Source organism: Natator depressus, chromosome 1 (genome assembly GCF_965152275.1).
Source record: "Natator depressus isolate rNatDep1 chromosome 1, rNatDep2.hap1, whole genome shotgun sequence".
In the NCBI taxonomy this organism is placed as follows: Eukaryota; Metazoa; Chordata; order Testudines; family Cheloniidae; genus Natator; species Natator depressus.
The window spans coordinates 259,253,372-259,266,404 of record NC_134234.1 but is presented as its reverse complement, the minus strand read 5'-3'; the positions used below and the strand labels follow the sequence as shown (position 1 = coordinate 259,266,404).

Genomic DNA, 13,033 nt, shown 5'->3' with positions numbered 1-13,033 from the left:
TGGGGGAAGGGGGACCCTATCATTCAAAGAGTTAAACTGAAACAGTGCATTGAGATTATACATTTTTCATAGCATGGACTGTCTTTGTCTGTAAGAACCATCATATTATTTCTGGGCAGTGGTTTCAGAAGAAGCTAAGATTTCCTTTTATTCTAATTGAGAAATGCTTTAGTAGAAACCATCGGCTTCATTTGTTCAGTTTTCATCGTAAAAAGCAGGTTATGGCATTAATAGCGATGTATTCCTCTGCTGAGGGGGCTGCAACAGTTCTAATTAGAGGTGGGCTGAGGAGGTGCTGGTCACATTCAGATCTGGAATAGATTTAGGCAAGCTCTTGGCTTCAAGATTGAACAAGTGTTAGGACTGGGGGTTTGATGGTGTCATCATCTCATGAGCACTGCTCATAAGAGTTCAGCCGCATGTGATTTGCTGCTGGAAAACAGACCTCTTCTGGCTTTCAGTAAAAACCATAGTGGGGGTGGGGCAAGGTTTGAGGATTACATAATAATACGTTTAGGTACAACTTTTCATCCACAGACCTTAGAGCCCTTTGCAAAGGAGAGGAAATATTATTATCCACATTTTACAGATGGGAAAACCAAGGCACAGACAGGTTTAGTGGCTTGCCTACGGCCACATACCAGATCAGCAGCAGAGACAGAACACAGGCCTCTCCTCTCAACTATGCTGTCTCTTTCCCATCCTAGAAATTCAAATGAGTTTGGATTTAAGATTCCCAGTTTGGCCCCTCTCTAATTCTTCCATGTTCAGGACAACTGACCCATAACTAGAAGGATGAAAGCTTCCTTGTTAATTGTGTTTGCCAACATGCAGACACCACCGCTTGCAAGTAGGAACCCGAGTGCACTTACCAGCCTCAACTAGGACATAGGACAGCTGCAGCGGCACAGAGCCAGCAAACAGAGCTGTAAACAGGGGAGTGCGAGTGGGAGCTCTGCTGGAGGAGAAGGTATTTGTGTCTGGTTTTGTATTGGTAGTATTTGTATGTGGAGAGGCTTGTAGGGGCTTTGTGCTGGGAGAGAAGCTGAGCCCTGATTAGGGGGCGGGGCTTCTCTGACTAGGGGTCCTAAAAGGCAGCCAGCCAGTCAGGCAGTGGCACAGGAGCCAGCAAACAGAGCTGGAAACGGGGGAGTTTGAGTGGGAGTTTGGAAGGGGAGTTTGTCTTGTGGTGCTTGTTTGGGGTTTGTTTTTGCTGTGGGGGGTGGTGTTTTGGTGTGGTTTGTGTTTCCCAGATTAACAGGGTTTAGGTGGGAAGGCGATGACAGATACAGAGGCAGCAGTGGGAGTGACCCATGTAGTGGAAGACACAATGAAGATGACTGGATGTGGAAGCTGTGGTATGTACATGATCCTAGAGGGGGCACGTGGTAAGAGTTTTGTCTGGATGAAATGCCATCTGATAGAGCTGATGGAGGAAAAGATCCGAGGTTTGGAGATGCAGGTGGAAAGTCTGGTTAAGTTTAGGAAGGGGTTTGAGCAGATTATGGAGCAAAGACATGAGGTATCTGAAGGGGAAAGCTCAGACTTGCAGATGGAAGCAGGACTGAGGAATTCTGAGGGGAGACTGGGTGAGGAAAGTGCTCAGTGGAAACGTGACTAAAAGAACCAGGCAGAGGAAAAGACGGGCTAGTGAAGGAGAAATAGAGCTCAAGAACAGGTTTGCAGAGTTGGAAAATGAAGAAGGGGCTCAGCAGGTAGTCACTGAAGGTGGAAGGGCAAGGAAGAAGAGGAGAACGGCTAGTCCTATAGGAAAAGGGGAAGAGTCAATGGAGACTACACCAAATATGAGCCCCAGAGGATACAGGATTGGTTGAAGAGGATTACAAGGGAGAATAGGAATGGAAAGAACTTGCAGCCAGAGGGAACGGGATAGACTGGAGAATAGCACCGTCACCAGGAAAAGGCAGGTCTATGTGATCGGGGACTCTTTACTGAGAAGAATAGACAGGCCTGTAACCAGAGCTGATCCGGAGAATAGGAGGGTGTGCTGTCTTCCAGGTGCTAAGATACGGGATGTAGACCTGAGGTTGAAAAGGATTCTAAAGGGAGCAGGAAAGAATCCCCTAATTATCCTTCATGTGGGAACAAATGATACGGCTAGATTCTTGCTGGAAAGTATTAAGGGAGACTATGCTAGGCTGGGGAAGACGCTTAAGGAAATCGAGGCTCAGGTAATCTTTAGTGGGATTCTGCTTGTTCCCAGAGAAGGACAACAAAGGTGTGACAAGATTATGACTATCAACAGATGGCTTAGGCAGTGGTGCTATAAGGAGGGCTTTGGGATGTATGGCTAGTGGGAGGCATTCAGGGACAGGGGACGGTTCTCTCGGGATGGACTTCATCTGAGTAGGGAAGGAAATAGAGTTCTAGGATGGAGGCTGGCACAATTGATTAAGAGAGCTTTAAACTAGGAATTTGGGGGAGATGGTTGGGAGATGTCCAGGTAATCTCCACCCCGGATTTTAGCATTGAGAGGGAAGAAAACGAAGTAAGAAAGGATACAGCCGTGAGTAGGAGAATGTATATAAGGAGGAAGGGCAGTGTGGATACCAGTCTAATAGGTTATACTGGCAGTAGAATGACCGTGCCTAATACAGTACAGAATGTGAGCGAGGCCAAACAGCACAAATTAAGATGTTTGTACACCAGTGCGAGGAGCCTAGGTAATAAAATGGAGGAACTAGAGCTACTGGTACAGGAAGTGAAACCAGATATTATAGGGATAACAGAAACATAGTGGAATAGTAGTCATGACTGGACTACAGGTATTGAAGGGTATGTGCTGTTTAGGAAAGACCGAAATAAAGGTAAAGGTGGTGGAGTAGCATTGTATATCAATGATGAGGTAGAATGTAAAGAAATGAGAAGCAATGGAATGGATAAGACAGAGTCCGTCTGGGCAAAAATTACACTGGGGAAGAAAACTATTAGAGCCTCCCCTGGGATAGTGCTTGGGGTGTGCTATAGACCGCTGGGATCTAATCTGGATATGGATAGAGCCCTTTTAAATGTTTTTAATAAAGTAAATACTAATGGAAACTGCATGATCATGGGAGACTTTAACTTCCCAGATATAGACTGGAGGACGAGTGCTAGTAATAATAATAGGGCTCAGATTTTCCTCGATGCGATAGCTGATGGATTCCTTCATCAAGTAGTTGCTGAACCGACTAGAGGGAATGCCATTTTAGATTTGGTTTTGGTGAGTAGTGAGGACCTCATAGAAGAAATGGTTGTAGGGGATAATCTTGGTTCAAGTGATCATGAGCTAATTCAGTTCAAACTGAATGGAAGGATTAACAAAAATAAATCTGCAACTAGGGTTTTTGATTTCAAAAGGACTGACTTTCAAAAATTAAGGAAATTAGTTAGGGAAGTGGATTGGACTGAAGAACTTATGGATCTAAAGGCAGAGGAGGCCTGGGATTACTTTAAATCAAAGATGCAGAAGATATCGGAAGCCTGGATCCCAAGAAAGGGGAAAAAATTCATAGGCAGGAGTTGGAGACCAAGCTGGATGAGCAAGCATCTCAGAGAGGTGATTAAGAAAAAGCAGAAAGCATATAGGGAGTGGAAGATGGGAGGGATCAGCAAGGAGAGCTACCTTATTGAGGTCAGAACATGTAGGGATAAAGTGAGACAGGATAAAAGTCAAGTAGAGTTGGACCTTGCAAAGGGAATTAAAACCAATAGTAAAAGGTTCTATAGCCATATAAATAAGAAGAAAACAAAGAAAGAAGAAGTGGGACCGCTAAACACTGAGGATGGAGTGGAGGTCAAGGATAATCTAGGCATGGCCCAATATCTAAATAAATACTTTGCCTCAGTCTTTAATAAGGCTAAAGAGGATCTTAGGGATAATGGTAGCATGACAAATGGGAATGAGGATATGGAGGTAGATATTACCATATCTGAGTTAGAAGTGAAACTCAAGCAGTTTAATGGGACTAAATCTGGGGGCCCAGATAATCTTCATCCAAGAATATTAAAGGAATTGGCACATGAAATTGCAAGCCCATTAGCAAGAATTTTTAATGAATCTCTAAACTCAGGGGTTGTACCGTATGATTGGAGAATTGCTAACATAGTTCCTATTTTTAAGAAAGGGGAAAAAAGTGATCCGGGTAACTACAGGCCTGTTAGTTTGACATCTGTAGTATGCAAGGTCTTGGAAAAAATTTTGAAGGAGAAAGTAGTTAAGGACATTGAAGTCAATGGTAAATGGGACAAAATACAACATGGTTTTACAAAAGGTAGATCGTGCCAAACCAACCTGATCTCCTTCTTTGAGAAAGTAACAGATTTTTTAGACAAAGGAAATGCAGTGGATCTAATTTACCTAGATTTCAGTAAGGCGTTTGATACCGTGCCACATGGGGAATTATTAGTTAAATTGGAAAAGATGGGGATCAATATGAAAATTGAAAGGTGGATAAGGAATTGGTTAAAGGGGAGACTACAACGGGTCCTACCGAAAGGTGAACTGTCAGGCTGGAGGGAGGTTACCAGTGGAGTTCCTCAAGGATCAGTTTTGGGACCAATCTTATTTAATCTTTTTATTACTGACCTTGGCACAAAAAGTGGGAGTGCGCTAATAAAGTTTGCGAATGATACAAAGCTTGGAGGTATTGCCAATTTAGAGAAGGACCGGGATATCATACAGGAGGATCTGGATGACCTTGTAAACTGGAGTAATAGTAATAGGATGAAATTTAATAGTGAGAAGTGTAAGGTTATACATTTAGGGATTAATAACAAGAATTTTAGTTATAAGCTGGGGACGCATCAATTAGAAGTAACGGAGGAGGAGAAGGACCTTGGAGTATTGGTTGATCATAGGATGACTATGAGCCGTCAATGTGATATGGCCGTGAAAAAAGCTAATGTGGTCTTGGTATGCATCAGGAGAGGTATTTCCAGTAGAGATAAGGAGGTTTTAGTACCATTATACAGGGCACTGGTGAGACCTCACCTGGAATACTGTGTGCAGTTCTGGTCTCCCATATTTAAGAAGGATGAATTCAAACTGGAACAGGTACAGAGAAGGGCTACTAGGATGATCCGAGGAATGGAAAACTTGTCTTATGAAAGGAGACTCAAGGAGCCTGGCTTGTTTAGCCTAACCAAAAGAAGGTTGAGGGGAGATATGATTGCTCTCTATAAATATATCAGAGGGATAAATACCGGAGAGGGAGAGGAATTATTTAAGCTCAGTACCAATGTGGACACAAGAATAAATGGATATAAACCGGTCATTGGGAAGTTTAGACTTGAAATTAGACGTAGGTTTCTAACCATCGAAGAAGTGAAGTTTTGGAATAGCCTTCCAAGGGAAGCAGTGGGGGCAAAAGATCTATCTGGCTTTAAGATTAAACTCGATAAGTTTATGGAAGAGATGGTATGATGGGATAACATGATTTTGGCAATTAATTGATCTTTAAATATTCATGGTAAATAGGCCTAATGGCCTGTGATGGGATGTTAGATGGGGTGGGATCTGAATTACCCAGGAAAAAATTTTCTGTAGTATCTGGCTGGTGAATCTTGCCCATATGCTCAGGGTTTAGCTGATCGCCATATTTGGGGTCGGGAATGAATTTTCCTCCAGGGCAGATTGGAAGAGGCCCTGGAGGTTTTTCGCCTTCCTCTGTAGCATGGGGCACAGGTCACTTGCTGGAGGATTCTCTGCTCCTTGAAGTCTTTAAACCACGATTTAAGGACTTCAATAGCTCAGACATAGGTGAGAGGTTTTTTGCAGGAGTGGGTGGGTGAGATTCTGTGGCCTGCGTTGTGCAGGAGGTCGGACTAGATGATCATAATGGTCCCTTCTGATCTTAGTATCTATGAATCTATAGGGAAAGAGTCAGCCACTCTGTCATGTAAAGGGCATTGGATATGGTAAAAATATGTGAAATAGCAGATCGGCTTTATCACCTGGTAACCCTTGGACTTAGCTCTTTTCTAAAATGTATTACAATCCTGTTAATGTGAAAGCCAGGCACAATAAATAAACTCAATCCACTTGCAAGTGATGGTTTGAGTCAACTTCATTCTAAAAACATACATTTTGTTGTAAAAGTAATCTTACCCCACTGTGACCAACATCTAGCTGTTTTTGTTAACTGTATAATCTCCACCACATAATCAGTATTTTTTTGAGTTGAAGCTAAGTTTACCAAAGCCACCATTCTGCATCTAATGCATCGATGAGACACTTGGACCATTCAGCGGAGATTATTTGTTCAGCTTGCCACTGCTGATGTCACTAGTGGCCGGCGAAGGCTACATCTGCCACTCCTTGGCAATTTACATTGCCTCCTGGGCTCTGCCAGGAGACACACAAAAGTACCCCTAGTGGCAGGAGACACAAATTACAGGACTAAAACATGTCTTGGTCCCTTTGCTCTGACACAGCATCAACTCATAGAGGTGCAGTGCCTGAATGTGAAGTAAATGTGGGAGTGTTGGCAATTATGTTTAGTGAATAAATGTTGGACTGGACCAGAATCCCAAAGCTCAAATACTTATCTAATGTTTAATGCTAGTACAAATATCTGCTCTTGTGTAATAGCAAGTACTTCCCAGTTGTAAATTGTAAATACCTTGAGAACAGCTTTTCCTCAGGTTATTAGTTTCTGGTCCTCCCTAAAACCAGGCAACTCAGAGGTGATTAAAGACTGTAGAATGTAATCAAGCTATCTGGAATCTCAATATGAAGTTTGGGTGAAGAAGGATCTGGAGGTAGTGTGTGGGTGTTGCTTACTTTATCTGGACACGTTTAATAATGATAAACATGATCTTTTATATTATTCTCTCCATCTTCAATGCTTTTTGCAACAAATAACTAATTTTCACAGACCCCTTTTAGCAACCATGGTGGCAGGTGTCTTTGATAGTGAATTGTATTATCCCCATCCCTGGGGAACGCAGGTTAAGGCTAAATTTTTCAAAAATGTTTCCTAACTTTGGTTGCCTGACTTCTTGGGTGCTCAGCTTTAGACACCAACACCTAGTGCCTGTTTTTCAGAGGCGGTGAGCACTCATAGCTCGCCAGTCACTCAATGCTTCTGAATATCAGGCCCTAAGTGTCTCAAATGGGGCCTCCCAAAAGTCAAGCAACCAAAGTTAGTGGAGACACTCTAAAAAGTTGGCCTAAGCCCTGGTCTACACTAGGAGTTTAGGTCGAATTTAGCAGCGTTAAATCGATGTAAACCTGCACCCGTCCACACGATGAAGCCCTTTTTTTTTTTTTTTGACTTAAAGGGCTCTTAAAATCGATTTCCTTAATTCACCTCTGACAAGTGGATTAGCGCTTAAATCGGCCTTGCCGGGTCGAATTTAGGGTACTGTGGACGCAATTAGATGGTATTGGCCTCCGGGAGCTATCCCAGAGTGCTCTATTGTGATCGCTCTGGACAGCACTCTCAACTCAGATGCACTAGCCAGGTAGACAGGAAAAGGCCCGCAAACTTTTGAATTTAAATTTCCTGTTTGCATGGTCACCTGCAGCTTGCCACGCTGGCCAGAGCTCATCAGCAGAGGTGACCAGGCAGAGCTCATCAGCAGAGGTGACCATGATGGAGTCCCAGAATCACAAAAGAGCTCCAGCATGGACCGAACAGGAGGTACAGGATCTGATTGCTGTATGGGGAGAGGAATCCGTGCTATCAGAACTCCATTCCAGTTTTTGAAATGCCAAAATATTTGTCAAAATCTCCCAGGGCATGAAGGACAGACGCCATAACAGAGACCCGAAGCAGTGCCGCATGAAACTTAAGGAGCTGAGGCAAGCCTACCAGAAAACCAGAGAGGCAAACGGCCGCTCCGGGTCAGAGCCCCAAACATGCCACTTCTATGATGAGCTGCATGCCATTTTAGGGGGTTCAGCCACCACTACCCCAGCCGTGTTGTTTGACTCCTTCAATGGAGATGGAGGCAACACAGAAGCAGGTTTTGGGGACAAGGAAGATGATGATGATGATGATGATGAAGTTGTAGATAGCTCACAGCAAGCAAGCGGAGCAACCGGTTTTCCCGACAGCCAGGAACTGTTTCTCACCCTGGACCTGGAAGCAGTACCCCCCCGAATCCACCCAAGGCTGCCTCCCGGACCCGCCAGGCGGAGAAGGGACCTCTGGTGAGTGTACCTTTTAAAATACTATACATGGTTTAAAAGCAAGCATGTTTAATGATTAATTTGCCCTGGCATTTGCGGCTCTCCTGGATGTACTCCCAAAGCCTTTGCAAAGGTTTCTGGGGAGGGCAGCCTTATTCCACCCACCATGGTAGGACACTTTACCACACCAGGCCAGTAGCACGTACTCGGGAATCATTGTAGAACAAAGCATTGCAGTGTATGTTTGCTGGCATTCAAACAACATCCGTTCTTTATCTGTCAGTGTTATCCTCAGGAGAGTGATATCTTTCATGGTCACCTGGTTGAAATAGGGTGCTTTTCTTAAGGGGACATTCAGAGGTGCCTGTTCCTGCTGGGCTGTTTGCCTGTGGCTGAACAGAAATGTTCCCCGCTGTTAGCCATGTGGGGGTGGTGGTGGTGAGGGGCTAGCCACGTGGTGGGGGGAGGCAAAATGCGACCTTGGAACGAAAGCACATGTACTGTGTATGTAATGTTAACAGCAAGGTTTACCGTGAAAGAGTGTAGCCATTGTTCTAGAAAATGTCTCTTTAAATACCACTGCCTCTTTTTTTTTTTTTCTCCACCAGCTGCATGTGTTTCAAGGATCACAGAATCTTCTCTTTCCCAGAGGCTAGTGAAGATTAGAAGGCAAAAAAAACGCACTTGTGATGAAATGTTCTCTGAGCTCATGCTGTCCTCCCACACTGACATAGCACAGACAAATGCATGGACGCAGACAATGTCAGAGTGCAGGAAAGCACAATATGACCGGGAGGAGAGGTGGCGGGCTGAAGAGAGTAAGTGGCGGGCTGAAGAGAGGGCTGAAGCTGAAAGGTGGCAGCAGCATGATGAGAGGAGGCAGGATTCAATGCTGAGGCTGCTGGAGGATCAAACCAATATGCTCCAGTGTATGGTTGAGCTGCAGGAAAGGCAGCAGGAGCACAGACCACCGCTACAGCCCCTGTGTAACCAACTGCCCTCCTCCCCAAGTTCCATAGCCTCCTCACCCAGACGCCCAAGAATGCAGTGGGGTGGCCTCTGGCCACCCGGCTACTCCATCCCAGAGGATTGCCCAAGCAACAGAAGGCTGGCATTCAATAAGTTTTAAAGTTTTAAACTTTTAAAGTGCTGTGTGGCCTTGTCCTTCCCTCCTCCACCACCCCTCCTGGGCTACCTTGGTAGTTATCCCCCTATTTGTGTGATGAATGAATAAAGAATGCATGAATGTGAAGCAACAATGACTTTATTGCCTCTGCAAGCAGTGATCGAAGGGAGGAGGGGAGGGTGGTTAGCTTACAAGGAAGTAAAGTGAACCAAGGGGCGGTGTGTTTCATCAAGGAGAAACAAACAGAACTCTCACACCGTAGCCTGGCCAGTCATGAAACTGGTTTTCAAAGCTTCTCTGATGTGCACCGTGCCCTCCTGTGCTCTTCTAACCGCCCTGGTGTCTGGCTGTGTGAAACCAGCAGCCAGGCGATTTGCTTCAACCTCCCACCCCACCATAAACGTCTCCCCCTTACTCTCACAGATATTGTGGAGCGCACAGCAAGCAGTAATAACAGTGGGAATATTGGTTTCGCTGAGGTCTAACCGAGTCAGTAAACTGCGCCAGTGCACCTTTAAACGTCCAAATGCACATTCTACCACCATTCTGCACTTGCTCAGCCTGTAGTTGAACAGCTCCTGACTACTGTCCAGGCTGCCTGTGTATGGCATCATAAGCCATGGCATTAAGGGGTAGGCTGGGTCCCCAAGGATACATATAGGCATTTCAACGTCCCCAACGGTTATTTTCTGGTCTGGGAATAAAGTCCCTTCCTGCAGCTTTTGAAACAGACCAGAGTTCCTGAAGATGCAAGCGTCATGTACCTTTCCTGGCCATCCCACGTTGATGTTGGTGAAACGTTCCTTGTGATCCACCAGAGCTTGCAGCACTATTGAAAAGTACCCCTTACGGTTTATGTACTCGCCGGCTTGGTGCTCCGGTGCCAAGATAGGGATATGGGTTCCGTCTATGGCCCCACCACAGTTAGGGAATCCCATTGCAGCAAAGCCATCCACTATGACCTGCACATTTCCCAGGGTCACTACCCTTGATATCAGCAGATCTTTGATTGCGTTGGCTACTTGCACCACAGCAGCCCCCACAGTAGATTTGCCCACTCCAAATTGATTCCCGACTGACCGGTAGCTGTCTGGCGTTGCAAGCTTCCACAGGGCTATTGCCACTTTCTTCTCAACTGTGAGGGCTGCTCTCATCTTGGTATTCTTGTGCCTCAGGGCAGGGGAAAGCAAGTCACAAAGTTCCATGAAAGTGCCCTTACGCATGCGAAAGTTTCGCAACCACTGGGAATCGTCCCAGACCTGCAACACTATGCGGTCCCACCAGTCTGTGCTTGTTTCCCGAGCCCAGAATCGGCGTTCCACTGCATGAACCTGCCCCATTAGCACCATGATGCCCACATTGCCAGGGCCCATGCTTTGAGAGAAGTCTGTGTCCATGTCCTCATCACTCACGTCACCGTGCTGACGTCGCCTACTCACCCAGTATCGCTTTGCCAGGTTCTGGTGCTGCATATACTGCTGGATAATGCGTGTGGTGTTTAATGTGCTCCTAATTGCCAAAGTGATCTAAGCGGGGTCCATGCTTGCTGTGGTATGGCGTCTGCACAGAAAAAAGGTGCGGAACGATTGTCTGCCATTGCCCTGACGGAGGGAGGGGTGACTGACGACATGGCTTACAGGGTTGGCTTACAGGGAATTAAAATCAACAAAGGGGGTGGCTTTGCGAGAAACTGAATGGCCTCCTCAAGGATAGAACTCAAAACTGGGTTTAGCAGGCCGTTGATTTCACAGAGGGAAGGAGGGAGGGAGGAGAAAATGAATACAAAACAAATCTGGTCTATTTCTTGTTTTGAGCCACTTCATCTATCTTTATACATCTTGCTGGCAGCAGACTGTGCAGTGCCATCATCATCTCCTGGGTGCTTGGCAGAAGACGGTGCAGTATGACGACTAGCCATCATCTTCTGCTGGCTGGAGGTTAAAAGACAGTGCATTGTCTGTAGGACTGAATCGCCACGAGACGAAACAAGGGAAATGACCTGGCTGAGTCACTCCCATGTTTGCCCAGGCGCCCGATTAAAAGAGCACCCAGGACTACGTCGATGACGGCTACCAGTCATACTGCACTGTCTGCTGCCAAAAGGCAATTAACTGCTGCTGTGTAGCAATGCAGTACCACGTCTGCCAGCACCCAGGAGGCAAACGGTGACGGTTAGCTGAGCGGGCCCATGCTTGCCGTGGTATGGCATCTGCACAGGTAACTCAAGAAAAAAGGCGCAAAACGATTGTCTGCCCCTGCTTCCACGGGGGGAGGGAGGGAACGGGGGCCTGACGATATGTACCCAGAACCACCCACGACAATGTTTTAGCCCCATCAGGCACTGGGATTTCTACCCTGAATTCAAATGGGCGGCAGAGACTGCGGGAACTGTGGGATAGCCACCCACAGTGCAACGCTCCGGAAGTCGACGGTTGCCTTGGTACTGTGGACACACTCCGCCGACTACATGCACTTAGAGCATTTGTGTGGGAACACACACAATCAACTGTATAAAACCGCTTTCTACAAAACCGACTTCTATAAATTCAACCTAATTTCATAGTGTAGACATACCCTAAATGACTTGTCCGAGGTCAAATAGCAAATCAGTGGCAGAGTTGGAGTTAGAATTCGAGAGTACCTAGCTTCCAGTCCTGTGATCAGATTGGACTTCCTTCATTGTAAGAGAACAACATACAGATCAGTGGAGGCAGGGGAACTGTTGTGCTTTGCAAGGGCGTAAATACAAATTCCTTTCTTAAAGAATAAAAAAGGGGAGATTATGTGACACCCATTGACTCTGCCTTGTCTCTCCAGTGACACAAAACAAACACAAAAGCTGGCTTACCTGGCCAGTGGAAGATCGCTTTATACAGGGGTTTATATGCCAACCCCTATCTAGCCCCCAGGATAGGGGGCATGGCAAACAAAAGGAGCTATGACCAGGGTAGTGCTGCACCTTGCTGATCCCTAGCTCCCAGAATGGCCCTTGCATGGGCTCCAGTCAACCAGCATAAGAGACAATCCAATTGTCCAGAGTCCTGCAGCAAAACCTTTTGTTGTAGACACAATTTTGAATGTAAAAACCATCAACGTTTTTTCTTTAAAAAAAAAATCTTTCAAACCTTTATACCCGGTAAGGCAGTCAAAAAAGGTGACAATTTATCTGTTTGAATGCTACTTTTCATACACCAGGGACAGCTAGTAAAATTAAAGTGATCGCTCTAGGGCAGGGGACAGAAATCTAATGTAAAATATCCCAAGAGCTAATTCTAATACAGTGTATCAACCTAGGTAACAGTTTGTATTTTGACATGGTAATTTTCACTTCTGAGAGTGTAGAAATGTACAATACAGGACCTCAATAATAGTTAATTAGGCCCTGATTCTGCAGTGGATCTGTGTAGGCAGATCCTTCTGTCCATGCAAAGCCCTATTAAAGTAAACTGGTGTAGGGGTCTTCTCACACAGATCAGACAGCAGGATCAGAGCCTTAGATTGTAACCAACTCTTTCTTAGTAACCAGATTAGTTAGAGCCAGACTGCTTGGCCTGTGCACAGAGGAGCCTGAGACAGTTGAGAGTCCCTGTACTCCCCTAAACAGAGACTGCTAGTGCCCCACAGTAGGTTTGCAGCAGCATTATTATTCAGAGCTGTGTGGTACAATCTGCCCATGAATATCTATTCAATTAATGATGCCAATTTGCTTAAATGATGCAGTTAAATTATCACCACATTCTCACAATTTCATATCTAAAAGCCCCAAAATT

The 13,033-nt window shown here is 45.5% G+C and overlaps 1 long non-coding RNA gene across 1 annotated transcript; it reads left to right on the top strand.

Annotated features, from left to right (window-relative positions):
* Window positions 1-1,298: 1,298 nt before the first annotated feature.
* On the top strand, window positions 1,299-7,827 carry LOC141986149 (uncharacterized). The gene is made up of 3 exons (XR_012639217.1): window positions 1,299-1,358; window positions 7,531-7,646; window positions 7,743-7,827. It is a non-coding gene; the product is annotated as an uncharacterized LOC141986149 (long non-coding RNA).
* Window positions 7,828-13,033: the final 5,206 nt, after the last annotated feature.